Genomic DNA, 24,684 nt, shown 5'->3' with positions numbered 1-24,684 from the left:
GCCGGCCCGGGCTGCGGCTGGGCTGCGCCTAGCGCCGCGTGGGCGGGCAGAGGGGAGGCCCAAGGGACCGCGGGCCCCGGGCCCTGAAGCCTCCGGGGCCACGTCCCTGTGAGCGACGTGCGGGATCTGGGGCGGGGCGTCAAGCGCCGAACGGTTTGGTGGGTCCCGCCCGCCCTGGGCTGGGAGGTCGCCGAACCCTCCGCCACCCCCCTGGTACCCGAGGCCGCCGTTGCCCTGCCTGGGCGGGCGGCGGGGCCCTGCCGGGGCGGGCTGGCCGCCGGGCTGGCGGGGAGGCGCAAGCGCCAGCGAAGCTGGGCCTCAAGAGGCACTCCGCGGGCCCCTCTTAACGTCTACGGCCATACCACCCTGAACGCGCCCGATCTCGTCTGATCTCGGAAGCTAAGCAGGGTCGGGCCTGGTTAGTACTTGGATGGGAGACCGCCTGGGAATACCGGGTGCTGTAAGCTTTTTGCCTCCCGCTCCGCCTTCTCCTTTAGTCGCCCGCCGCCTCCGCCCCCGCCCCCGCCCCCGCCGGGCAGCGCTGCAGGCCCCACCTCCTCCGGCCCCTCCCACCACAGCGCGCCAGAGGGGGCGCTCCGCGCCGGCCTGGCCGGCCAGGCGGCCAGAAGGCGGCCCTGGAAGGCAGCCGCCACCCCAGCCGCTCCCGTGGTGGCTGGCCCGGACCCAGACTCCGCCGCAGGCCGGGGTGCCGTCCGTGCGGCCCACGAAGCCCTCGACCTGCACTTGGCCGCCCCCACCGGAGCCCAGCCGCGCCGCAGCCCCCTGTCTGCCCGTGTGTCTCTCCACAGCTCCCTCCGGAAAAAGCCCACCCTTTGCCACTTCGCCACGGCCGAGAGTGGGAGCGGGGTCGTGGGCTGGGACCGGTTCGCTGGGCTGGCTAGACACCAGGCGCCGGGAACTTTGCTCGGCAGTTGGCGTGGGGGCAAGGGTGGCGTTGCTGTGTCTAAGGGGCCGTGCCGGCTCAATGGTGGCTCCCAGTGGCTTCGGGCCAACTGCCGTTGGGCAGGCGGGCCGGCCAGGCCGTGGCTGGGCTGCGCCTAGCACTGTGTGGATTGACAGGGTGGGGAATGCACAAGGGACCGAGGGCCACAGGCCCTTAAGCCTCCGGGGCCAAGTCCTGTGAGCGTTGAGCGGCTCTGGGGCGGAGGGCCAAGCGCCTACAGGCCTGGAGGGTCCCGCCTGACCTGAGCTGCGAAGTCGCCCACAACTCCACCACCCCCGGGCCCTCGAGGCCTCCTGTCGCTTGCCTGGGCGGACGGCAGGGCCGCGCCGGAGAGGGTTGGCTGCCGGGCTGGCGGTAAGTCGCCAGCACCAGCGAAGCTAAGCCTCAAGAGGCACACCGTGGCCCCCGCTGCATTCTACGGCCACACCTCCCTGAACGCACCACACCTCGTCTGATCTCGGAAGCTAATCAGGGTCTGGCCTGTTTCGTACCTGGATGGGAGACCACATGGGAATACCGAGTGCTGTAGGCTTTTTTGCCTCCCGCTCCGCCTTGACATTTAGTGGCCCGCGGCCGAGGCCGCCTCCGCCCCCGCTGAGCACCGCTGCAGGCCTCACCTCCTCACGTCCCTCCCAACACAGCGCGCCGGAGGGATCGCTCCCCGCCGAGCTGGCTGGACATGCGGCCAGAATGCGGCCCTGGAAGGCAGCCGCCACCCCAGCCGCTCCCGTGGTGGCTGGCCCGGACCCAGACTCCGCCGCAGGCCGGGGTGCCGTCCGTGCGGCCCGCGAGGCCCTCGACCTGCACTTGGCCGCCCCCACCGGAGCCCAGCCGCGCCGCAGCCCCCTGTCTGCCCGTGTGTCTCTCCACAGCTCCCTCCGGAAAAAGCCCCCCCCTCCGCCGTTTCGCCACGGCCGGGGGCGGGAGCGGGGGCGGGGGCCGGGGCCGGTGCTCCGGGCCGGCCGGCCACAAGGCGCCGGGTCCTGTGCTCGGCGGGTGGCGTGGGGGCAAGGGTGGCCTTGCTGGGGCTAAGGGGCCGTGCCGACTCAATGGTGGCTCCCAGTGGGTTAAGGGCCGACTGCCGTCGGGCAGGAGGGCCGGCCCGGGCTGCGGCTGGGCTGCGCCTAGCGCCGCGTGGGCGGGCAGAGGGGAGGCCCAAGGGACCGCGGGCCCCGGGCCCTGAAGCCTCCGGGGCCACGTCCCTGTGAGCGACGTGCGGGATCTGGGGCGGGGCGCCAAGCGCCGAACGGTTTGGTGGGTCCCGCCCGCCCTGGGCTGGGAGGTCGCCGAACCCTCCGCCACCCCCCTGGTACCCGAGGCCGCCGTTGCCCTGCCTGGGCGGGCGGCGGGGCCCTGCCGGGGCGGGCTGGCCGCCGGGCTGGCGGGGAGGCGCAAGCGCCAGCGAAGCTGGGCCTCAAGAGGCACTCCGCGGGCCCCTCTTAACGTCTACGGCCATACCACCCTGAACGCGCCCGATCTCGTCTGATCTCGGAAGCTAAGCAGGGTCGGGCCTGGTTAGTACTTGGATGGGAGACCGCCTGGGAATACCGGGTGCTGTAGGCTTTTTGCCTCCCGCTCCGCCTTCTCCTTTAGTTGCCCGCGGCCTAGGCCGAGGCCGAGGCCGAGGCCGAGGCCGCTGCCTCCGCCCCCGCCCCCGCCCCCGCCGGGCAGCGCTGCAGGCCCCACCTCCTCCGGCCCCTCCCACCACAGCGCGCCAGAGGGGGCGCTCCGCGCCGGCCTGGCCGGCCAGGCGGCCAGAAGGCGGCCCTGGAAGGCAGCCGCCACCCCAGCCGCTCCCGTGGTGGCTGGCCCGGACCCAGACTCCGCCGCAGGCCGGGGTGCCGTCCGTGCGGCCCACGAAGCCCTCGACCTGCACTTGGCCGCCCCCACCGGAGCCCAGCCGCGCCGCAGCCCCCTGTCTGCCCGTGTGTCTCTCCACAGCTCCCTCCGGAAAAAGCCCACCCTTTGCCACTTCGCCACGGCCGAGAGTGGGAGCGGGGTCGTGGGCTGGGACCGGTTCGCTGGGCTGGCTAGACACCAGGCGCCGGGAACTTTGCTCGGCAGTTGGCGTGGGGGCAAGGGTGGCGTTGCTGTGTCTAAGGGGCCGTGCCGGCTCAATGGTGGCTCCCAGTGGCTTCGGGCCAACTGCCGTTGGGCAGGCGGGCCGGCCAGGCCGTGGCTGGGCTGCGCCTAGCACTGTGTGGATTGACAGGGTGGGGAATGCACAAGGGACCGAGGGCCACAGGCCCTTAAGCCTCCGGGGCCAAGTCCTGTGAGCGTTGAGGGGCTCTGGGGCGGAGGGCCAAGCGCCTACAGGCCTGGAGGGTCCCGCCTGACCTGAGCTGCGAAGTCGCCCACAACTCCACCACCCCCGGGCCCTCGAGGCCTCCTGTCGCTTGCCTGGGCGGACGGCAGGGCCGCGCCGGAGAGGGTTGGCTGCCGGGCTGGCGGTAAGTCGCCAGCACCAGCGAAGCTAAGCCTCAAGAGGCACACCGTGGCCCCCGCTGCATTCTACGGCCACACCTCCCTGAACGCACCACACCTCGTCTGATCTCGGAAGCTAATCAGGGTCTGGCCTGTTTCCTACCTGGATGGGAGACCACATGGGAATACCGAGTGCTGTAGGCTTTTTTGCCTCCCGCTCCGCCTTGACATTTAGTGGCCCGCGGCCGAGGCCGCCTCCGCCCCCGCTGAGCACCGCTGCAGGCCTCACCTCCTCACGTCCCTCCCAACACAGCGCGCCGGAGGGATCGCTCCCTGCCGAGCTGGCTGGACATGTGGCCAGAATGCGGCCCTGGAAGGCAGCCGCCACCCCAGCCGCTCCCGTGGTGGCTGGCCCGGACCCAGACTCCGCCGCAGGCCGGGGTGCCGTCCGTGCGGCCCACGAAGCCCTCGACCTGCACTTGGCCGCCCCCACCGGAGCCCAGCCGCGCCGCAGCCCCCTGTCTGCCCGTGTGTCTCTCCACAGCTCCCTCCGGAAAAAGCCCACCCTTTGCCACTTCGCCACGGCCGAGAGTGGGAGCGGGGTCGTGGGCTGGGACCGGTTCGCTGGGCTGGCTAGACACCAGGCGCCGGGAACTTTGCTCGGCAGTTGGCGTGGGGGCAAGGGTGGCGTTGCTGTGTCTAAGGGGCCGTGCCGGCTCAATGGTGGCTCCCAGTGGCTTCGGGCCAACTGCCGTTGGGCAGGCGGGCCGGCCAGGCCGTGGCTGGGCTGCGCCTAGCACTGTGTGGATTGACAGGGTGGGGAATGCACAAGGGACCGAGGGCCACAGGCCCTTAAGCCTCCGGGGCCAAGTCCTGTGAGCGTTGAGCGGCTCTGGGGCGGAGGGCCAAGCGCCTACAGGCCTGGAGGGTCCCGCCTGACCTGAGCTGCGAAGTCGCCCACAACTCCACCACCCCCGGGCCCTCGAGGCCTCCTGTCGCTTGCCTGGGCGGACGGCAGGGCCGCGCCGGAGAGGGTTGGCTGCCGGGCTGGCGGTAAGTCGCCAGCACCAGCGAAGCTAAGCCTCAAGAGGCACACCGTGGCCCCCGCTGCATTCTACGGCCACACCTCCCTGAACGCACCACACCTCGTCTGATCTCGGAAGCTAATCAGGGTCTGGCCTGTTTCGTACCTGGATGGGAGACCACATGGGAATACCGAGTGCTGTAGGCTTTTTTGCCTCCCGCTCCGCCTTGACATTTAGTGGCCTGCGGCCGAGGCCGCCTCCGCCCCCGCTGAGCACCGCTGCAGGCCTCACCTCCTCACGTCCCTCCCAACACAGCGCGCCGGAGGGATCGCTCCCCGCCGAGCTGGCTGGACATGCGGCCAGAATGCGGCCCTGGAAGGCAGCCGCCACCCCAGCCGCTCCCGTGGTGGCTGGCCCGGACCCAGACTCCGCCGCAGGCCGGGGTGCCGTCCGTGCGGCCCGCGAGGCCCTCGACCTGCACTTGGCCGCCCCCACCGGAGCCCAGCCGCGCCGCAGCCCCCTGTCTGCCCGTGTGTCTCTCCACAGCTCCCTCCGGAAAAAGCCCCCCCCTCCGCCGTTTCGCCACGACCGGGGACGGGAGCGGGGGCGGGGGCCGGGGCCGCTTCTCCGGGCCTGCCGGCCACCAGGGCCGGGGTCCTGTGCTCGGCGGGCGGCGTGGGGGCAAGGGGGGGCCTTGCTGGGGCTAAGGGGCCGTGCCCACTCCATGGTGGCTCCCAGTGGCTTCGGGCCAGCTGCTGCCCGGCCGGAGGGCCGGCCCGGCCGTGGCCGGGCTGCGCCTAACTCCGCGTGGGCGGGCAGGGGGGGATGCCCAAGGGACCGCGGCCGCCGGGCCCTGAAGCCTCCGGGGCCGCGTCCCTGTGAGCGTCGAGCGGGATCTGCGGCGGGGCGCCAAGCGCCGACGGGCCTGGAGCGTCCCGCCCGCCCTGGGCTGCGAGGTGGCCCACCACTCCGCCACCCCCGGGTCCCCGAGGCCTCCTGTCGCCTGCCTGGGCGGGCGGCAGGGCCCTGCGGGAGAGGGCTGGCCACCGGCATGGCGGTAAGGCGCAGGCGCCAGCGAAGCTGGGGCCTCAAGAGGCACCGCGCGGGCCCCTCCTGCGTCTACGGCCATACCACCCTGAACGCGCCCGATCTCGTCTGATCTCGGAAGCTAAGCAGGGTCGGGCCTGGTTAGTACTTGGATGGGAGACCGCCTGGGAATACCGGGTGCTGTAGGCTTTTTGCCTCCCGCTCCGCCTTCTCCTTTAGTCGCCCGCCGCCTCCGCCCCCGCCCCCGCCCCCGCCCCCGCCGGGCACCGCTGCAGGCCCCACCTCCTCCGGCCCCTCCCACCACAGCGCGCCAGAGGGGGCGCTCTCCGCCTGCCTGGCCGGCCAGGCGGCCAGAAGGCGGCCCTGGAAGGCAGCCGCATCCCAGCCGCTCCCGGGGTGGCTGGCCTGAACCCAGACTCCGCCTCAGGCCCGGGTGCCGGCCGTGCGGCCCGCGAGCCCCTTGACCTGCACCTGGCCGCCCCCACCAGCGCCCAGCCCCGGCGCAGCCACCTATCTGCCGGTGTGTCTCTCCACAGCTCCCTCCGGAAAAAGCCACCCCTCCGCCGTTTCGCCACGGCCGGGGGCGGGAGCGGGGGCGGGGGCCGGGGCCGGTGCTCCGGGCCGGCCGGCCACAAGGCGCCGGGTCCTGTGCTCGGCGGGTGGCGTGGGGGCAAGGGTGGCCTTGCTGGGGCTAAGGGGCCGTGCCGACTCAATGGTGGCTCCCAGTGGGTTAAGGGCCGACTGCCGTCGGGCAGGAGGGCCGGCCCGGGCTGCGGCTGGGCTGCGCCTAGCGCCGCGTGGGCGGGCAGAGGGGAGGCCCAAGGGACCGCGGGCCCCGGGCCCTGAAGCCTCCGGGGCCACGTCCCTGTGAGCGACGTGCGGGATCTGGGGCGGGGCGCCAAGCGCCGAACGGTTTGGTGGGTCCCGCCCGCCCTGGGCTGGGAGGTCGCCGAACCCTCCGCCACCCCCCTGGTACCCGAGGCCGCCGTTGCCCTGCCTGGGCGGGCGGCGGGGCCCTGCCGGGGCGGGCTGGCCGCCGGGCTGGCGGGGAGGCGCAAGCGCCAGCGAAGCTGGGCCTCAAGAGGCACTCCGCGGGCCCCTTTTAACGTCTACGGCCATACCACCCTGAACGCGCCCGATCTCGTCTGATCTCGGAAGCTAAGCAGGGTCGGGCCTGGTTAGTACTTGGATGGGAGACCGCCTGGGAATACCGGGTGCTGTAGGCTTTTTGCCTCCCGCTCCGCCTTCTCCTTTAGTCGCCCGCGGCCTAGGCCGAGGCCGAGGCCGAGGCCGAGGCCGCTGCCTCCGCCCCCGCCCCCGCCCCCGCCGGGCAGCGCTGCAGGCCCCACCTCCTCCGGCCCCTCCCACCACAGCGCGCCAGAGGGGGCGCTCCGCGCCGGCCTGGCCGGCCAGGCGGCCAGAAGGCGGCCCTGGAAGGCAGCCGCCACCCCAGCCGCTCCCGTGGTGGCTGGCCCGGACCCAGACTCCGCCGCAGGCCGGGGTGCCGTCCGTGCGGCCCACGAAGCCCTCGACCTGCACTTGGCCGCCCCCACCGGAGCCCAGCCGCGCCGCAGCCCCCTGTCTGCCCGTGTGTCTCTCCACAGCTCCCTCCAGAAAAAGCCCACCCTTTGCCACTTCGCCACGGCCGAGAGTGGGAGCGGGGTCGTGGGCTGGGACCGGTTCGCTGGGCTGGCTAGACACCAGGCGCCGGGAACTTTGCTCGGCAGTTGGCGTGGGGGCAAGGGTGGCGTTGCTGTGTCTAAGGGGCCGTGCCGGCTCAATGGTGGCTCCCAGTGGCTTCGGGCCAACTGCCGTTGGGCAGGCGGGCCGGCCAGGCCGTGGCTGGGCTGCGCCTAGCACTGTGTGGATTGACAGGGTGGGGAATGCACAAGGGACCGAGGGCCACAGGCCCTTAAGCCTCCGGGGCCAAGTCCTGTGAGCGTTGAGCGGCTCTGGGGCGGAGGGCCAAGCGCCTACAGGCCTGGAGGGTCCCGCCTGACCTGAGCTGCGAAGTCGCCCACAACTCCACCACCCCCGGGCCCTCGAGGCCTCCTGTCGCTTGCCTGGGCGGACGGCAGGGCCGCGCCGGAGAGGGTTGGCTGCCGGGCTGGCGGTAAGTCGCCAGCACCAGCGAAGCTAAGCCTCAAGAGGCACACCGTGGCCCCCGCTGCATTCTACGGCCACACCTCCCTGAACGCACCACACCTCGTCTGATCTCGGAAGCTAATCAGGGTCTGGCCTGTTTCGTACCTGGATGGGAGACCACATGGGAATACCGAGTGCTGTAGGCTTTTTTGCCTCCCGCTCCACCTTGACATTTAGTGGCCCGCGGCTGAGGCCGCCTCCGCCCCCGCTGAGCACCGCTGCAGGCCTCACCTCCTCACGTCCCTCCCAACACAGCGCGCCGGAGGGATCGCTCCCCGCCGAGCTGGCTGGACATGCGGCCAGAATGCGGCCCTGGAAGGCAGCCGCCACCCCAGCCGCTCCCGTGGTGGCTGGCCCGGACCCAGACTCCGCCGCAGGCCGGGGTGCCGTCCGTGCGGCCCGCGAGGCCCTCGACCTGCACTTGGCCGCCCCCACCGGAGCCCAGCCGCGCCGCAGCCCCCTGTCTGCCCGTGTGTCTCTCCACAGCTCCCTCCGGAAAAAGCCCCCCCTCCGCCGTTTCGCCACGGCCGGGGGCGGGAGCGGGGGCGGGGGCCGGGGCCGCTTCTCCGGGCCTGCCGGCCACCAGGGCCGGGGTCCTGTGCTCGGCGGGCGGCGTGGGGGCAAGGGGGGGCCTTGCTGGGGCTAAGGGGCCGTGCCCACTCCATGGTGGCTCCCAGTGGCTTCGGGCCAGCTGCTGCCCGGCCGGAGGGCCGGCCCGGCCGTGGCCGGGCTGCGCCTAACTCCGCGTGGGCGGGCAAGGGGGGATGCCCAAGGGACCGCGGCCGCCGGGCCCTGAAGCCTCCGGGGCCGCGTCCCTGTGAGCGTCGAGCGGGATCTGCGGCGGGGCGCCAAGTGCCGACGGGCCTGGAGCGTCCCGCCCTCCCTGGGCTGCGAGGTGGCCCACCACTCCGCCACCCCCGGGTCCCCGAGGCCTCCTGTCGCCTGCCTGGACGGGCGGCAGGGCCCTGCCGGAGAGGGCTGGCCGCCGGCATGGCGGTAAGGCGCAGGCGCCAGCGAAGCTGGGCCTCAAGAGGTACCGCGCGGGCCCCTCCTGCGTCTACGGCCATACCACCCTGAACGCGCCCGATCTGGTCTGATCTCGGAAGCTAAGCAGGGTCGGGCCTGGTTAGTACTTGGATGGGAGCCCGCCTGGGAATACCGGGTGCTGTAGGCTTTTTGCCTCCCGCTCCGCCTTCTCCTTTAGTCGCCCGCCGCCTCCGCCCCCGCCCCCGCCCCCGCCGGGCAGCGCTGCAGGCCCCACCTCCTCCGGCCCCTCCCACCACAGCGCGCCAGAGGGGGCGCTCCGCGCCGGCCTGGCCGGCCAGGCGGCCAGAAGGCGGCCCTGGAAGGCAGCCGCCACCCCAGCCGCTCCCGTGGTGGCTGGCCCGGACCCAGACTCCGCCGCAGGCCGGGGTGCCGTCCGTGCGGCCCACGAAGCCCTCGACCTGCACTTGGCCGCCCCCACCGGAGCCCAGCCGCGCCGCAGCCCCCTGTCTGCCCGTGTGTCTCTCCACAGCTCCCTCCGGAAAAAGCCCACCCTTTGCCACTTCGCCACGGCCGAGAGTGGGAGCGGGGTCGTGGGCTGGGACCGGTTCGCTGGGCTGGCTAGACACCAGGCGCCGGGAACTTTGCTCGGCAGTTGGCGTGGGGGCAAGGGTGGCGTTGCTGTGTCTAAGGGGCCGTGCCGGCTCAATGGTGGCTCCCAGTGGCTTCGGGCCAACTGCCGTTGGGCAGGCGGGCCGGCCAGGCCGTGGCTGGGCTGCGCCTAGCACTGTGTGGATTGACAGGGTGGGGAATGCACAAGGGACCGAGGGCCACAGGCCCTTAAGCCTCCGGGGCCAAGTCCTGTGAGCGTTGAGCGGCTCTGGGGCGGAGGGCCAAGCGCCTACAGGCCTGGAGGGTCCCGCCTGACCTGAGCTGCGAAGTCGCCCACAACTCCACCACCCCCGGGCCCTCGAGGCCTCCTGTCGCTTGCCTGGGCGGACGGCAGGGCCGCGCCGGAGAGGGTTGGCTGCCGGGCTGGCGGTAAGTCGCCAGCACCAGCGAAGCTAAGCCTCAAGAGGCACACCGTGGCCCCCGCTGCATTCTACGGCCACACCTCCCTGAACGCACCACACCTCGTCTGATCTCGGAAGCTAATCAGGGTCTGGCCTGTTTCGTACCTGGATGGGAGACCACATGGGAATACCGAGTGCTGTAGGCTTTTTTGCCTCCCGCTCCGCCTTGACATTTAGTGGCCCGCGGCCGAGGCCGCCTCCGCCCCCGCTGAGCACCGCTGCAGGCCTCACCTCCTCACGTCCCTCCCAACACAGCGCGCCGGAGGGATCGCTCCCCGCCGAGCTGGCTGGACATGCGGCCAGAATGCGGCCCTGGAAGGCAGCCGCCACCCCAGCCGCTCCCGTGGTGGCTGGCCCGGACCCAGACTCCGCCGCAGGCCGGGGTGCCGTCCGTGCGGCCCGCGAGGCCCTCGACCTGCACTTGGCCGCCCCCACCGGAGCCCAGCCGCGCCGCAGCCCCCTGTCTGCCCGTGTGTCTCTCCACAGCTCCCTCCGGAAAAAGCCCCCCCTCCGCCGTTTCGCCACGGCCGGGGGCGGGAGCGGGGGCGGGGGCCGGGGCCGCTTCTCCGGGCCTGCCGTCCACCAGGGCCGGGGTCCTGTGCTCGGCGGGCGGCGTGGGGGCAAGGGGGGGCCTTGCTGGGGCTAAGGGGCCGTGCCCACTCCATGGTGGCTCCCAGTGGCTTTGGGCCAGCTGCTGCCCGGCCGGAGGGCCGGCCCGGCCGTGGCCGGGCTGCGCCTAACTCCGCGTGGGCGGGCAGGGGGGGATGCCCAAGGGACCGCGGCCGCCGGGCCCTGAAGCCTCCGGGGCCGCGTCCCTGTGAGCGTCGAGCGGGATCTGCGGCGGGGCGCCAAGCGCCGACGGGCCTGGAGCGTCCCGCCCGCCCTGGGCTGCGAGGTGGCCCACCACTCCGCCACCCCCGGGTCCCCGAGGCCTCCTGTCGCCTGCCTGGGCGGGCGGCAGGGCCCTGCGGGAGAGGGCTGGCCGCCGGCATGGCGGTAAGGCGCAGGCGCCAGCGAAGCTGGGCCTCAAGAGGCACCGCGCGGGCCCCTCCTGCGTCTACGGCCATACCACCCTGAACGCGCCCGATCTCGTCTGATCTCGGAAGCTAAGCAGGGTCGGGCCTGGTTAGTACTTGGATGGGAGACCGCCTGGGAATACCGGGTGCTGTAGGCTTTTTGCCTCCCGCTCCGCCTTCTCCTTTAGTCGCCCGCCGCCTCCGCCCCCGCCCCCGCCCCCGCCCCCGCCGGGCACCGCTGCAGGCCCCACCTCCTCCGGCCCCTCCCACCACAGCGCGCCAGAGGGGGCGCTCTCCGCCTGCCTGGCCGGCCAGGCGGCCAGAAGGCGGCCCTGGAAGGCAGCCGCATCCCAGCCGCTCCCGGGGTGGCTGGCCTGAACCCAGACTCCGCCTCAGGCCCGGGTGCCGGCCGTGCGGCCCGCGAGCCCCTTGACCTGCACCTGGCCGCCCCCACCAGCGCCCAGCCCCGGCGCAGCCACCTATCTGCCGGTGTGTCTCTCCACAGCTCCCTCCGGAAAAAGCCCCCCCTCCGCCGTTTCGCCACGGCCGGGGGCGGGAGCGGGGGCGGGGGCCGGGGCCGGTGCTCCGGGCCGGCCGGCCACAAGGCGCCGGGTCCTGTGCTCGGCGGGTGGCGTGGGGGCAAGGGTGGCCTTGCTGGGGCTAAGGGGCCGTGCCGACTCAATGGTGGCTCCCAGTGGGTTAAGGGCCGACTGCCGTCGGGCAGGAGGGCCGGCCCGGGCTGCGGCTGGGCTGCGCCTAGCGCCGCGTGGGCGGGCAGAGGGGAGGCCCAAGGGACCGCGGGCCCCGGGCCCTGAAGCCTCCGGGGCCACGTCCCTGTGAGCGACGTGCGGGATCTGGGGCGGGGCGCCAAGCGCCGAACGGTTTGGTGGGTCCCGCCCGCCCTGGGCTGGGAGGTCGCCGAACCCTCCGCCACCCCCCTGGTACCCGAGGCCGCCGTTGCCCTGCCTGGGCGGGCGGCAGGGCCCTGCCGGGGCGGGCTGGCCGCCGGGCTGGCGGGGAGGCGCAAGCGCCAGCGAAGCTGGGCCTCAAGAGGCACTCCGCGGGCCCCTCTTAACGTCTACGGCCATACCACCCTGAACGCGCCCGATCTCGTCTGATCTCGGAAGCTAAGCAGGGTCGGGCCTGGTTAGTACTTGGATGGGAGACCGCCTGGGAATACCGGGTGCTGTAGGCTTTTTGCCTCCCGCTCCGCCTTCTCCTTTAGTCGCCCGCGGCCTAGGCCGAGGCCGAGGCCGAGGCCGAGGCCGCTGCCTCCGCCCCCGCCCCCGCCCCGGCCGGGCAGCGCTGCAGGCCCCACCTCCTCCGGCCCCTCCCACCACAGCGCGCCAGAGGGGGCGCTCCGCGCCGGCCTGGCCGGCCAGGCGGCCAGAAGGCGGCCCTGGAAGGCAGCCGCCACCCCAGCCGCTCCCGTGGTGGCTGGCCCGGACCCAGACTCCGCCGCAGGCCGGGGTGCCGTCCGTGCGGCCCACGAAGCCCTCGACCTGCACTTGGCCGCCCCCACCGGAGCCCAGCCGCGCCGCAGCCCCCTGTCTGCCCGTGTGTCTCTCCACAGCTCCCTCCGGAAAAAGCCCACCCTTTGCCACTTCGCCACGGCCGAGAGTGGGAGCGGGGTCGTGGGCTGGGACCGGTTCGCTGGGCTGGCTAGACACCAGGCGCCGGGAACTTTGCTCGGCAGTTGGCGTGGGGGCAAGGGTGGCGTTGCTGTGTCTAAGGGGCCGTGCCGGCTCAATGGTGGCTCCCAGTGGCTTCGGGCCAACTGCCGTTGGGCAGGCGGGCCGGCCAGGCCGTGGCTGGGCTGCGCCTAGCACTGTGTGGATTGACAGGGTGGGGAATGCACAAGGGACCGAGGGCCACAGGCCCTTAAGCCTCCGGGGCCAAGTCCTGTGAGCGTTGAGCGGCTCTGGGGCGGAGGGCCAAGCGCCTACAGGCCTGGAGGGTCCCGCCTGACCTGAGCTGCGAAGTCGCCCACAACTCCACCACCCCCGGGCCCTCGAGGCCTCCTGTCGCTTGCCTGGGCGGACGGCAGGGCCGCGCCGGAGAGGGTTGGCTGCCGGGCTGGCGGTAAGTCGCCAGCACCAGCGAAGCTAAGCCTCAAGAGGCACACCGTGGCCCCCGCTGCATTCTACGGCCACACCTCCCTGAACGCACCACACCTCGTCTGATCTCGGAAGCTAATCAGGGTCTGGCCTGTTTCGTACCTGGATGGGAGACCACATGGGAATACCGAGTGCTGTAGGCTTTTTTGCCTCCCGCTCCGCCTTGACATTTAGTGGCCCGCGGCCGAGGCCGCCTCCGCCCCCGCTGAGCACCGCTGCAGGCCTCACCTCCTCACGTCCCTCCCAACACAGCGCGCCGGAGGGATCGCTCCCCGCCGAGCTGGCTGGACATGCGGCCAGAATGCGGCCCTGGAAGGCAGCCGCCACCCCAGCCGCTCCCGTGGTGGCTGGCCCGGACCCAGACTCCGCCGCAGGCCGGGGTGCCGTCCGTGCGGCCCGCGAGGCCCTCGACCTGCACTTGGCCGCCCCCACCGGAGCCCAGCCGCGCCGCAGCCCCCTGTCTGCCCGTGTGTCTCTCCACAGCTCCCTCCGGAAAAAGCCCCCCCCTCCGCCGTTTCGCCACGGCCGGGGGCGGGAGCGGGGGCGGGGGCCGGGGCCGGTGCTCCGGGCCGGCCGGCCACAAGGCGCCGGGTCCTGTGCTCGGCGGGTGGCGTGGGGGCAAGGGTGGCCTTGCTGGGGCTAAGGGGCCGTGCCGACTCAATGGTGGCTCCCAGTGGGTTAAGGGCCGACTGCCGTCGGGCAGGAGGGCCGGCCCGGGCTGCGGCTGGGCTGCGCCTAGCGCCGCGTGGGCGGGCAGAGGGGAGGCCCAAGGGACCGCGGGCCCCGGGCCCTGAAGCCTCCGGGGCCACGTCCCTGTGAGCGACGTGCGGGATCTGGGGCGGGGCGCCAAGCGCCGAACGGTTTGGTGGGTCCCGCCCGCCCTGGGCTGGGAGGTCGCCGAACCCTCCGCCACCCCCCTGGTACCCGAGGCCGCCGTTGCCCTGCCTGGGCGGGCGGCGGGGCCCTGCCGGGGCGGGCTGGCCGCCGGGCTGGCGGGGAGGCGCAAGCGCCAGCGAAGCTGGGCCTCAAGAGGCACTCCGCGGGCCCCTCTTAACGTCTACGGCCATACCACCCTGAACGCGCCCGATCTCGTCTGATCTCGGAAGCTAAGCAGGGTCGGGCCTGGTTAGTACTTGGATGGGAGACCGCCTGGGAATACCGGGTGCTGTAGGCTTTTTGCCTCCCGCTCCGCCTTCTCCTTTAGTTGCCCGCGGCCTAGGCCGAGGCCGAGGCCGAGGCCGAGGCCGCTGCCTCCGCCCCCGCCCCCGCCCCCGCCGGGCAGCGCTGCAGGCCCCACCTCCTCCGGCCCCTCCCACCACAGCGCGCCAGAGGGGGCGCTCCGCGCCGGCCTGGCCGGCCAGGCGGCCAGAAGGCGGCCCTGGAAGGCAGCCGCCACCCCAGCCGCTCCCGTGGTGGCTGGCCCGGACCCAGACTCCGCCGCAGGCCGGGGTGCCGTCCGTGCGGCCCACGAAGCCCTCGACCTGCACTTGGCCGCCCCCACCGGAGCCCAGCCGCGCCGCAGCCCCCTGTCTGCCCGTGTGTCTCTCCACAGCTCCCTCCGGAAAAAGCCCACCCTTTGCCACTTCGCCACGGCCGAGAGTGGGAGCGGGGTCGTGGGCTGGGACCGGTTCGCTGGGCTGGCTAGACACCAGGCGCCGGGAACTTTGCTCGGCAGTTGGCGTGGGGGCAAGGGTGGCGTTGCTGTGTCTAAGGGGCCGTGCCGGCTCAATGGTGGCTCCCAGTGGCTTCGGGCCAACTGCCGTTGGGCAGGCGGGCCGGCCAGGCCGTGGCTGGGCTGCGCCTAGCACTGTGTGGATTGACAGGGTGGGGAATGCACAAGGGACCGAGGGCCACAGGCCCTTAAGCCTCCGGGGCCAAGTCCTGTGAGCGTTGAGGGGCTCTGGGGCGGAGGGCCAAGCGCCTACAGGCCTGGAGGGTCCCGCCTGACCTGAGCTGCGAAGTCGCCCACAACTCCACCACCCCCGGGCCCTCGAGGCCTCCTGTCGCTTGCCTGGGCGGACGGCAGGGCCGCGCCGGAGAGGGTTGGCTGCCGGGCTGGCGGTAAGTCGCCAGCACCAGCGAAGCTAAGCCTCAAGAGGCACACCGTGGCCCCCGCTGCATTCTACGGCCACACCTCCCTGAACGCACCACACCTCGTCTGATCTCGGAAGCTAATCAGGGTCTGGCCTGTTTCCTACCTGGATGGGAGACCACATGGGAATACCGAGTGCTGTAGGCTTTTTTGCCTCCCGCTCCGCCTTGACATTTAGTGGCCCGCGGCCGAGGCCGCCTCCGCCCCCGCTGAGCACCGCTGCAGGCCTCACCTCCTCACGTCCCTCCCAACACAGCGCGCCGGAGGGATCGCTCCCTGCCGAGCTGGCTGGACATGTGGCCAGAATGCGGCCCTGGAAGGCAGCCGCCACCCCAGCCGCTCCCGTGGTGGCTGGCCCGGACCCAGACTCCGCCGCAGGCCGGGGTGCCGTCCGTGCGGCCCACGAAGCCCTCGACCTGCACTTGGCCGCCCCCACCGGAGCCCAGCCGCGCCGCAGCCCCCTGTCTGCCCGTGTGTCTCTCCACAGCTCCCTCCGGAAAAAGCCCACCCTTTGCCACTTCGCCACGGCCGAGAGTGGGAGCGGGGTCGTGGGCTGGGACCGGTTCGCTGGGCTGGCTAGACACCAGGCGCCGGGAACTTTGCTCGGCAGTTGGCGTGGGGGCAAGGGTGGCGTTGCTGTGTCTAAGGGGCCGTGCCGGCTCAATGGTGGCTCCCAGTGGCTTCGGGCCAACTGCCGTTGGGCAGGCGGGCCGGCCAGGCCGTGGCTGGGCTGCGCCTAGCACTGTGTGGATTGACAGGGTGGGGAATGCACAAGGGACCGAGGGCCACAGGCCCTTAAGCCTCCGGGGCCAAGTCCTGTGAGCGTTGAGCGGCTCTGGGGCGGAGGGCCAAGCGCCTACAGGCCTGGAGGGTCCCGCCTGACCTGAGCTGCGAAGTCGCCCACAACTCCACCACCCCCGGGCCCTCGAGGCCTCCTGTCGCTTGCCTGGGCGGACGGCAGGGCCGCGCCGGAGAGGGTTGGCTGCCGGGCTGGCGGTAAGTCGCCAGCACCAGCGAAGCTAAGCCTCAAGAGGCACACCGTGGCCCCCGCTGCATTCTACGGCCACACCTCCCTGAACGCACCACACCTCGTCTGATCTCGGAAGCTAATCAGGGTCTGGCCTGTTTCGTACCTGGATGGGAGACCACATGGGAATACCGAGTGCTGTAGGCTTTTTTGCCTCCCGCTCCGCCTTGACATTTAGTGGCCTGCGGCCGAGGCCGCCTCCGCCCCCGCTGAGCACCGCTGCAGGCCTCACCTCCTCACGTCCCTCCCAACACAGCGCGCCGGAGGGATCGCTCCCCGCCGAGCTGGCTGGACATGCGGCCAGAATGCGGCCCTGGAAGGCAGCCGCCACCCCAGCCGCTCCCGTGGTGGCTGGCCCGGACCCAGACTCCGCCGCAGGCCGGGGTGCCGTCCGTGCGGCCCGCGAGGCCCTCGACCTGCACTTGGCCGCCCCCACCGGAGCCCAGCCGCGCCGCAGCCCCCTGTCTGCCCGTGTGTCTCTCCACAGCTCCCTCCGGAAAAAGCCCCCCCCTCCGCCGTTTCGCCACGACCGGGGACGGGAGCGGGGGCGGGGGCCGGGGCCGCTTCTCCGGGCCTGCCGGCCACCAGGGCCGGGGTCCTGTGCTCGGCGGGCGGCGTGGGGGCAAGGGGGGGCCTTGCTGGGGCTAAGGGGCCGTGCCCACTCCATGGTGGCTCCCAGTGGCTTCGGGCCAGCTGCTGCCCGGCCGGAGGGCCGGCCCGGCCGTGGCCGGGCTGCGCCTAACTCCGCGTGGGCGGGCAGGGGGGGATGCCCAAGGGACCGCGGCCGCCGGGCCCTGAAGCCTCCGGGGCCGCGTCCCTGTGAGCGTCGAGCGGGATCTGCGGCGGGGCGCCAAGCGCCGACGGGCCTGGAGCGTCCCGCCCGCCCTGGGCTGCGAGGTGGCCCACCACTCCGCCACCCCCGGGTCCCCGAGGCCTCCTGTCGCCTGCCTGGGCGGGCGGCAGGGCCCTGCGGGAGAGGGCTGGCCACCGGCATGGCGGTAAGGCGCAGGCGCCAGCGAAGCTGGGGCCTCAAGAGGCACCGCGCGGGCCCCTCCTGCGTCTACGGCCATACCACCCTGAACGCGCCCGATCTCGTCTGATCTCGGAAGCTAAGCAGGGTCGGGCCTGGTTAGTACTTGGATGGGAGACCGCCTGGGAATACCGGGTGCTGTAGGCTTTTTGCCTCCCGCTCCGCCTTCTCCTTTAGTCGCCCGCCGCCTCCGCCCCCGCCCCCGCCCCCGCCCCCGCCGGGCACCGCTGCAGGCCCCACCTCCTCCGGCCCCTCCCACCACAGCGCGCCAGAGGGGGCGCTCTCCGCCTGCCTGGCCGGCCAGGCGGCCAGAAGGCGGCCCTGGAAGGCAGCCGCATCCCAGCCGCTCCCGGGGTGGCTGGCCTGAACCCAGACTCCGCCTCAGGCCCGGGTGCCGGCCGTGCGGCCCGCGAGCCCCTTGACCTGCACCTGGCCGCCCCCACCAGCGCCCAGCCCCGGCGCAGCCACCTATCTGCCGGTGTGTCTCTCCACAGCTCCCTCCGGAAAAAGCCACCCCTCCGCCGTTTCGCCACGGCCGGGGGCGGGAGCGGGGGCGGGGGCCGGGGCCGGTGCTCCGGGCCGGCCGGCCACAAGGCGCCGGGTCCTGTGCTCGGCGGGTGGCGTGGGGGCAAGGGTGGCCTTGCTGGGGCTAAGGGGCCGTGCCGACTCAATGGTGGCTCCCAGTGGGTTAAGGGCCGACTGCCGTCGGGCAGGAGGGCCGGCCCGGGCTGCGGCTGGGCTGCGCCTAGCGCCGCGTGGGCGGGCAGAGGGGAGGCCCAAGGGACCGCGGGCCCCGGGCCCTGAAGCCTCCGGGGCCACGTCCCTGTGAGCGACGTGCGGGATCTGGGGCGGGGCGCCAAGCGCCGAACGGTTTGGTGGGTCCCGCCCGCCCTGGGCTGGGAGGTCGCCGAACCCTCCGCCACCCCCCTGGTACCCGAGGCCGCCGTTGCCCTGCCTGGGCGGGCGGCGGGGCCCTGCCGGGGCGGGCTGGCCGCCGGGCTGGCGGGGAGGCGCAAGCGCCAGCGAAGCTGGGCCTCAAGAGGCACTCCGCGGGCCCCTTTTAACGTCTACGGCCATACCACCCTGAACGCGCCCGATCTCGTCTGATCTCGGAAGCTAAGCAGGGTCGGGCCTGGTTAGTACTTGGATGGGAGACCGCCTGGGAATACCGGGTGCTGTAGGCTTTTTGCCTCCCGCTCCGCCTTCTCCTTTAGTCGCCCGCGGCCTAGGCCGAGGCCGAGGCCGAGGCCGAGGCCGCTGCCTCCGCCCCCGCCCCCGCCCCCGCCGGGCAGCGCTGCAGGCCCCACCTCCTCCGGCCCCTCCCACCACAGCGCGCCAGAGGGGGCGCTCCGCGCCGGCCTGGCCGGCCAGGCGGCCAGAAGGCGGCCCTGGAAGGCAGCCGCCACCCCAGCCGCTCCCGTGGTGGCTGGCCCGGACCCAGACTCCGCCGCAGGCCGGGGTGCCGTCCGTGCGGCCCACGAAGCCCTCGACCTGCACTTGGCCGCCCCCACCGGAGCCCAGCCGCGCCGCAGCCCCCTGTCTGCCCGTGTGTCTCTCCACAGCTCCCTCCAGAAAAAGCCCACCCTTTGCCACTTCGCCACGGCCGAGAGTGGGAGCGGGGTCGTGGGCTGGGACCGGTTCGCTGGGCTGGCTAGACACCAGGCGCCGGGAACTTTGCTCGGCAGTTGGCGTGGGGGCAAGGGTGGCGTTGCTGTGTCTAAGGGGCCGTGCCGGCTCAATGGTGGCTCCCAGTGGCTTCGGGCCAACTGCCGTTGGGCAGGCGGGCCGGCCAGGCCGTGGCTGGGCTGCGCCTAGCACTGTGTGGATTGACAGGGTGGGGAATGCACAAGGGACCGAGGGCCACAGGCCCTTAAGCCTCCGGGGCCAAGTCCTGTGAGCGTTGAGCGGCTCTGGGGCGGAGGGCCAAGCGCCTACAGGCCTGGAGGGTCCCGCCTGACCTGAGCTGCGAAGTCGCCCACAACTCCACCACCCCCGGGCCCTCGAGGCCTCCTGTCGCTTGCCTGGGCGGACGGCAGGGCCGCGCCGGAGAGGGTTGGCTGCCGGGCTGGCGGTAAGTCGCCAGCACCAGCGAAGCTAAGCCTCAAGAGGCACACCGTGGCCCCCGCTGCATTCTACGGCCACACCTCCCTGAACGCACCACACCTCGTCTGATCTCGGAAGCTAATCAGGGTCTGGCCTGTTTCGTACCTGGATGGGAGACCACATGGGAATACCGAGTGCTGTAGGCTTTTTTGCCTCCCGCTCCACCTTGACATTTAGTGGCCCGCGGCTGAGGCCGCCTCCGCCCCCGCTGAGCACCGCTGCAGGCCTCACCTCCTCACGTCCCTCCCAACACAGCGCGCCGGAGGGATCGCTCCCCGCCGAGCTGGCTGGACATGCGGCCAGAATGCGGCCCTGGAAGGCAGCCGCCACCCCAGCCGCTCCCGTGGTGGCTGGCCCGGACCCAGACTCCGCCGCAGGCCGGGGTGCCGTCCGTGCGGCCCGCGAGGCCCTCGACCTGCACTTGGCCGCCCCCACCGGAGCCCAGCCGCGCCGCAGCCCCCTGTCTGCCCGTGTGTCTCTCCACAGCTCCCTCCGGAAAAAGCCCCCCCTCCGCCGTTTCGCCACGGCCGGGGGCGGGAGCGGGGGCGGGGGCCGGGGCCGCTTCTCCGGGCCTGCCGGCCACCAGGGCCGGGGTCCTGTGCTCGGCGGGCGGCGTGGGGGCAAGGGGGGGCCTTGCTGGGGCTAAGGGGCCGTGCCCACTCCATGGTGGCTCCCAGTGGCTTCGGGCCAGCTGCTGCCCGGCCGGAGGGCCGGCCCGGCCGTGGCCGGGCTGCGCCTAACTCCGCGTGGGCGGGCAAGGGGGGATGCCCAAGGGACCGCGGCCGCCGGGCCCTGAAGCCTCCGGGGCCGCGTCCCTGTGAGCGTCGAGCGGGATCTGCGGCGGGGCGCCAAGTGCCGACGGGCCTGGAGCGTCCCGCCCTCCCTGGGCTGCGAGGTGGCCCACCACTCCGCCACCCCCGGGTCCCCGAGGCCTCCTGTCGCCTGCCTGGACGGGCGGCAGGGCCCTGCCGGAGAGGGCTGGCCGCCGGCATGGCGGTAAGGCGCAGGCGCCAGCGAAGCTGGGCCTCAAGAGGTACCGCGCGGGCCCCTCCTGCGTCTACGGCCATACCACCCTGAACGCGCCCGATCTGGTCTGATCTCGGAAGCTAAGCAGGGTCGGGCCTGGTTAGTACTTGGATGGGAGCCCGCCTGGGAATACCGGGTGCTGTAGGCTTTTTGCCTCCCGCTCCGCCTTCTCCTTTAGTCGCCCGCCGCCTCCGCCCCCGCCCCCGCCCCCGCCGGGCAGCGCTGCAGGCCCCACCTCCTCCGGCCCCTCCCACCACAGCGCGCCAGAGGGGGCGCTCCGCGCCGGCCTGGCCGGCCAGGCGGCCAGAAGGCGGCCCTGGAAGGCAGCCGCCACCCCAGCCGCTCCCGTGGTGGCTGGCCCGGACCCAGACTCCGCCGCAGGCCGGGGTGCCGTCCGTGCGGCCCACGAAGCCCTCGACCTGCACTTGGCCGCCCCCACCGGAGCCCAGCCGCGCCGCAGCCCCCTGTCTGCCCGTGTGTCTCTCCACAGCTCCCTCCGGAAAAAGCCCACCCTTTGCCACTTCGCCACGGCCGAGAGTGGGAGCGGGGTCGTGGGCTGGGACCGGTTCGCTGGGCTGGCTAGACACCAGGCGCCGGGAACTTTGCTCGGCAGTTGGCGTGGGGGCAAGGGTGGCGTTGCTGTGTCTAAGGGGCCGTGCCGGCTCAATGGTGGCTCCCAGTGGCTTCGGGCCAACTGCCGTTGGGCAGGCGGGCCGGCCAGGCCGTGGCTGGGCTGCGCCTAGCACTGTGTGGATTGACAGGGTGGGGAATGCACAAGGGACCGAGGGCCACAGGCCCTTAAGCCTCCGGGGCCAAGTCCTGTGAGCGTTGAGCGGCTCTGGGGCGGAGGGCCAAGCGCCTACAGGCCTGGAGGGTCCCGCCTGACCTGAGCTGCGAAGTCGCCCACAACTCCACCACCCCCGGGCCCTCGAGGCCTCCTGTCGCTTGCCTGGGCGGACGGCAGGGCCGCGCCGGAGAGGGTTGGCTGCCGGGCTGGCGGTAAGTCGCCAGCACCAGCGAAGCTAAGCCTCAAGAGGCACACCGTGGCCCCCGCTGCATTCTACGGCCACACCTCCCTGAACGCACCACACCTCGTCTGATCTCGGAAGCTAATCAGGGTCTGGCCTGTTTCGTACCTGGATGGGAGACCACATGGGAATACCGAGTGCTGTAGGCTTTTTTGCCTCCCGCTCCGCCTTGACATTTAGTGGCCCGCGGCCGAGGCCGCCTCCGCCCCCGCTGAGCACCGCTGCAGGCCTCACCTCCTCACGTCCCTCCCAACACAGCGCGCCGGAGGGATCGCTCCCCGCCGAGCTGGCTGGACATGCGGCCAGAATGCGGCCCTGGAAGGCAGCCGCCACCCCAGCCGCTCCCGTGGTGGCTGGCCCGGACCCAGACTCCGCCGCAGGCCGGGGTGCCGTCCGTGCGGCCCGCGAGGCCCTCGACCTGCACTTGGCCGCCCCCACCGGAGCCCAGCCGCGCCGCAGCCCCCTGTCTGCCCGTGTGTCTCTCCACAGCTCCCTCCGGAAAAAGCCCCCCCTCCGCCGTTTCGCCACGGCCGGGGGCGGGAGCGGGGGCGGGGGCCGGGGCCGCTTCTCCGGGCCTGCCGTCCACCAGGGCCGGGGTCCTGTGCTCGGCGGGCGGCGTGGGGGCAAGGGGGGGCCTTGCTGGGGCTAAGGGGCCGTGCCCACTCCATGGTGGCTCCCAGTGGCTTTGGGCCAGCTGCTGCCCGGCCGGAGGGCCGGCCCGGCCGTGGCCGGGCTGCGCCTAACTCCGCGTGGGCGGGCAGGGGGGGATGCCCAAGGGACCGCGGCCGCCGGGCCCTGAAGCCTCCGGGGCCGCGTCCCTGTGAGCGTCGAGCGGGATCTGCGGCGGGGCGCCAAGCGCCGACGGGCCTGGAGCGTCCCGCCCGCCCTGGGCTGCGAGGTGGCCCACCACTCCGCCACCCCCGGGTCCCCGAGGCCTCCTGTCGCCTGCCTGGGCGGGCGGCAGGGCCCTGCGGGAGAGGGCTGGCCGCCGGCATGGCGGTAAGGCGCAGGCGCCAGCGAAGCTGGGCCTCAAGAGGCACCGCGCGGGCCCCTCCTGCGTCTACGGCCATACCACCCTGAACGCGCCCGATCTCGTCTGATCTCGGAAGCTAAGCAGGGTCGGGCCTGGTTAGTACTTGGATGGGAGACCGCCTGGGAATACCGGGTGCTGTAGGCTTTTTGCCTCCCGCTCCGCCTTCTCCTTTAGTCGCCCGCCGCCTCCGCCCCCGCCCCCGCCCCCGCCCCCGCCGGGCACCGCTGCAGGCCCCACCTCCTCCGGCCCCTCCCACCACAGCGCGCCAGAGGGGGCGCTCTCCGCCTGCCTGGCCGGCCAGGCGGCCAGAAGGCGGCCCTGGAAGGCAGCCGCATCCCAGCCGCTCCCGGGGTGGCTGGCCTGAACCCAGACTCCGCCTCAGGCCCGGGTGCCGGCCGTGCGGCCCGCGAGCCCCTTGACCTGCACCTGGCCGCCCCCACCAGCGCCCAGCCCCGGCGCAGCCACCTATCTGCCGGTGTGTCTCTCCACAGCTCCCTCCGGAAAAAGCCCCCCCTCCGCCGTTTCGCCACGGCCGGGGGCGGGAGCGGGGGCGGGGGCCGGGGCCGGTGCTCCGGGCCGGCCGGCCACAAGGCGCCGGGTCCTGTGCTCGGCGGGTGGCGTGGGGGCAAGGGTGGCCTTGCTGGGGCTAAGGGGCCGTGCCGACTCAATGGTGGCTCCCAGTGGGTTAAGGGCCGACTGCCGTCGGGCAGGAGGGCCGGCCCGGGCTGCGGCTGGGCTGCGCCTAGCGCCGCGTGGGCGGGCAGAGGGGAGGCCCAAGGGACCGCGGGCCCCGGGCCCTGAAGCCTCCGGGGCCACGTCCCTGTGAGCGACGTGCGGGATCTGGGGCGGGGCGCCAAGCGCCGAACGGTTTGGTGGGTCCCGCCCGCCCTGGGCTGGGAGGTCGCCGAACCCTCCGCCACCCCCCTGGTACCCGAGGCCGCCGTTGCCCTGCCTGGGCGGGCGGCAGGGCCCTGCCGGGGCGGGCTGGCCGCCGGGCTGGCGGGGAGGCGCAAGCGCCAGCGAAGCTGGGCCTCAAGAGGCACTCCGCGGGCCCCTCTTAACGTCTACGGCCATACCACCCTGAACGCGCCCGATCTCGTCTGATCTCGGAAGCTAAGCAGGGTCGGGCCTGGTTAGTACTTGGATGGGAGACCGCCTGGGAATACCGGGTGCTGTAGGCTTTTTGCCTCCCGCTCCGCCTTCTCCTTTAGTCGCCCGCGGCCTAGGCCGAGGCCGAGGCCGAGGCCGAGGCCGCTGCCTCCGCCCCCGCCCCCGCCCCGGCCGGGCAGCGCTGCAGGCCCCACCTCCTCCGGCCCCTCCCACCACAGCGCGCCAGAGGGGGCGCTCCGCGCCGGCCTGGCCGGCCAGGCGGCCAGAAGGCGGCCCTGGAAGGCAGCCGCCACCCCAGCCGCTCCCGTGGTGGCTGGCCCGGACCCAGACTCCGCCGCAGGCCGGGGTGCCGTCCGTGCGGCCCACGAAGCCCTCGACCTGCACTTGGCCGCCCCCACCGGAGCCCAGCCGCGCCGCAGCCCCCTGTCTGCCCGTGTGTCTCTCCACAGCTCCCTCCGGAAAAAGCCCACCCTTTGCCACTTCGCCACGGCCGAGAGTGGGAGCGGGGTCGTGGGCTGGGACCGGTTCGCTGGGCTGGCTAGACACCAGGCGCCGGGAACTTTGCTCGGCAGTTGGCGTGGGGGCAAGGGTGGCGTTGCTGTGTCTAAGGGGCCGTGCCGGCTCAATGGTGGCTCCCAGTGGCTTCGGGCCAACTGCCGTTGGGCAGGCGGGCCGGCCAGGCCGTGGCTGGGCTGCGCCTAGCACTGTGTGGATTGACAGGGTGGGGAATGCACAAGGGACCGAGGGCCACAGGCCCTTAAGCCTCCGGGGCCAAGTCCTGTGAGCGTTGAGCGGCTCTGGGGCGGAGGGCCAAGCGCCTACAGGCCTGGAGGGTCCCGCCTGACCTGAGCTGCGAAGTCGCCCACAACTCCACCACCCCCGGGCCCTCGAGGCCTCCTGTCGCTTGCCTGGGCGGACGGCAGGGCCGCGCCGGAGAGGGTTGGCTGCCGGGCTGGCGGTAAGTCGCCAGCACCAGCGAAGCTAAGCCTCAAGAGGCACACCGTGGCCCCCGCTGCATTCTACGGCCACACCTCCCTGAACGCACCACACCTCGTCTGATCTCGGAAGCTAATCAGGGTCTGGCCTGTTTCGTACCTGGATGGGAGACCACATGGGAATACCGAGTGCTGTAGGCTTTTTTGCCTCCCGCTCCGCCTTGACATTTAGTGGCCCGCGGCCGAGGCCGCCTCCGCCCCCGCTGAGCACCGCTGCAGGCCTCACCTCCTCACGTCCCTCCCAACACAGCGCGCCGGAGGGATCGCTCCCCGACGAGCTGGCTGGACATGCGGCCAGAATGCGGCCCTGGAAGGCAGCCGCCACCCCAGCCGCTCCCGTGGTGGCTGGCCCGGACCCAGACTCCGCCGCAGGCCGGGGTGCCGTCCGTGCGGCCCGCGAGGCCCTCGACCTGCACTTGGCCGCCCCCACCGGAGCCCAGCCGCG

At 73.3% G+C, this 24,684-nt stretch overlaps 13 non-coding genes and 9 pseudogenes across 13 annotated transcripts; all 22 read left to right on the top strand.

Annotated features, from left to right (window-relative positions):
* Nucleotides 1–348: 348 nt before the first annotated feature.
* On the top strand, nucleotides 349–467 carry LOC133104444 (5S ribosomal RNA). Its single transcript, XR_009703579.1, has one exon. It is a non-coding gene; the product is annotated as a 5S ribosomal RNA (ribosomal RNA).
* Nucleotides 468–1,377: 910 nt separating this feature from the next.
* On the top strand, nucleotides 1,378–1,496 carry LOC133078209 (5S ribosomal RNA; annotated as a pseudogene).
* A 912-nt stretch (nucleotides 1,497–2,408) lies between these two features.
* On the top strand, nucleotides 2,409–2,527 carry LOC133103556 (5S ribosomal RNA). Its single transcript, XR_009703313.1, has one exon. It is a non-coding gene; the product is annotated as a 5S ribosomal RNA (ribosomal RNA).
* A 1,973-nt stretch (nucleotides 2,528–4,500) lies between these two features.
* On the top strand, nucleotides 4,501–4,619 carry LOC133078205 (5S ribosomal RNA; annotated as a pseudogene).
* A 911-nt stretch (nucleotides 4,620–5,530) lies between these two features.
* On the top strand, nucleotides 5,531–5,649 carry LOC133103552 (5S ribosomal RNA). The gene has a single exon (XR_009703312.1). It is a non-coding gene; the product is annotated as a 5S ribosomal RNA (ribosomal RNA).
* A 918-nt stretch (nucleotides 5,650–6,567) lies between these two features.
* LOC133103544 (5S ribosomal RNA) lies at nucleotides 6,568–6,686 on the top strand. The gene has a single exon (XR_009703309.1). It is a non-coding gene; the product is annotated as a 5S ribosomal RNA (ribosomal RNA).
* A 946-nt stretch (nucleotides 6,687–7,632) lies between these two features.
* Nucleotides 7,633–7,751, top strand: LOC133078199 (5S ribosomal RNA; annotated as a pseudogene).
* A 909-nt stretch (nucleotides 7,752–8,660) lies between these two features.
* On the top strand, nucleotides 8,661–8,779 carry LOC133104822 (5S ribosomal RNA). Its single transcript, XR_009703742.1, has one exon. It is a non-coding gene; the product is annotated as a 5S ribosomal RNA (ribosomal RNA).
* A 910-nt stretch (nucleotides 8,780–9,689) lies between these two features.
* Nucleotides 9,690–9,808, top strand: LOC133078189 (5S ribosomal RNA; annotated as a pseudogene).
* Nucleotides 9,809–10,717: 909 nt separating this feature from the next.
* On the top strand, nucleotides 10,718–10,836 carry LOC133103538 (5S ribosomal RNA). Its single transcript, XR_009703307.1, has one exon. It is a non-coding gene; the product is annotated as a 5S ribosomal RNA (ribosomal RNA).
* Nucleotides 10,837–11,754: 918 nt separating this feature from the next.
* LOC133103528 (5S ribosomal RNA) lies at nucleotides 11,755–11,873 on the top strand. Its single transcript, XR_009703305.1, has one exon. It is a non-coding gene; the product is annotated as a 5S ribosomal RNA (ribosomal RNA).
* A 946-nt stretch (nucleotides 11,874–12,819) lies between these two features.
* LOC133078183 (5S ribosomal RNA) lies at nucleotides 12,820–12,938 on the top strand (annotated as a pseudogene).
* A 912-nt stretch (nucleotides 12,939–13,850) lies between these two features.
* Nucleotides 13,851–13,969, top strand: LOC133103522 (5S ribosomal RNA). The gene has a single exon (XR_009703304.1). It is a non-coding gene; the product is annotated as a 5S ribosomal RNA (ribosomal RNA).
* A 1,973-nt stretch (nucleotides 13,970–15,942) lies between these two features.
* LOC133078179 (5S ribosomal RNA) lies at nucleotides 15,943–16,061 on the top strand (annotated as a pseudogene).
* Nucleotides 16,062–16,972: 911 nt separating this feature from the next.
* Nucleotides 16,973–17,091, top strand: LOC133103515 (5S ribosomal RNA). Its single transcript, XR_009703303.1, has one exon. It is a non-coding gene; the product is annotated as a 5S ribosomal RNA (ribosomal RNA).
* A 918-nt stretch (nucleotides 17,092–18,009) lies between these two features.
* LOC133103510 (5S ribosomal RNA) lies at nucleotides 18,010–18,128 on the top strand. Its single transcript, XR_009703302.1, has one exon. It is a non-coding gene; the product is annotated as a 5S ribosomal RNA (ribosomal RNA).
* A 946-nt stretch (nucleotides 18,129–19,074) lies between these two features.
* LOC133078172 (5S ribosomal RNA) lies at nucleotides 19,075–19,193 on the top strand (annotated as a pseudogene).
* Nucleotides 19,194–20,102: 909 nt separating this feature from the next.
* LOC133104818 (5S ribosomal RNA) lies at nucleotides 20,103–20,221 on the top strand. Its single transcript, XR_009703741.1, has one exon. It is a non-coding gene; the product is annotated as a 5S ribosomal RNA (ribosomal RNA).
* Nucleotides 20,222–21,131: 910 nt separating this feature from the next.
* LOC133078166 (5S ribosomal RNA) lies at nucleotides 21,132–21,250 on the top strand (annotated as a pseudogene).
* Nucleotides 21,251–22,159: 909 nt separating this feature from the next.
* On the top strand, nucleotides 22,160–22,278 carry LOC133103505 (5S ribosomal RNA). The gene has a single exon (XR_009703301.1). It is a non-coding gene; the product is annotated as a 5S ribosomal RNA (ribosomal RNA).
* Nucleotides 22,279–23,196: 918 nt separating this feature from the next.
* LOC133103500 (5S ribosomal RNA) lies at nucleotides 23,197–23,315 on the top strand. The gene has a single exon (XR_009703300.1). It is a non-coding gene; the product is annotated as a 5S ribosomal RNA (ribosomal RNA).
* Nucleotides 23,316–24,261: 946 nt separating this feature from the next.
* On the top strand, nucleotides 24,262–24,380 carry LOC133078158 (5S ribosomal RNA; annotated as a pseudogene).
* Nucleotides 24,381–24,684: the final 304 nt, after the last annotated feature.

The sequence above is a fragment of the Eubalaena glacialis genome, chromosome 1 (assembly GCF_028564815.1).
Source record: "Eubalaena glacialis isolate mEubGla1 chromosome 1, mEubGla1.1.hap2.+ XY, whole genome shotgun sequence".
Lineage (NCBI taxonomy): Eukaryota > Metazoa > Chordata > Mammalia > Artiodactyla > Balaenidae > Eubalaena > Eubalaena glacialis.
The sequence above is the reverse complement of the archived record's forward strand: the minus strand, read 5'-3'. Positions and strand labels throughout refer to the sequence as shown.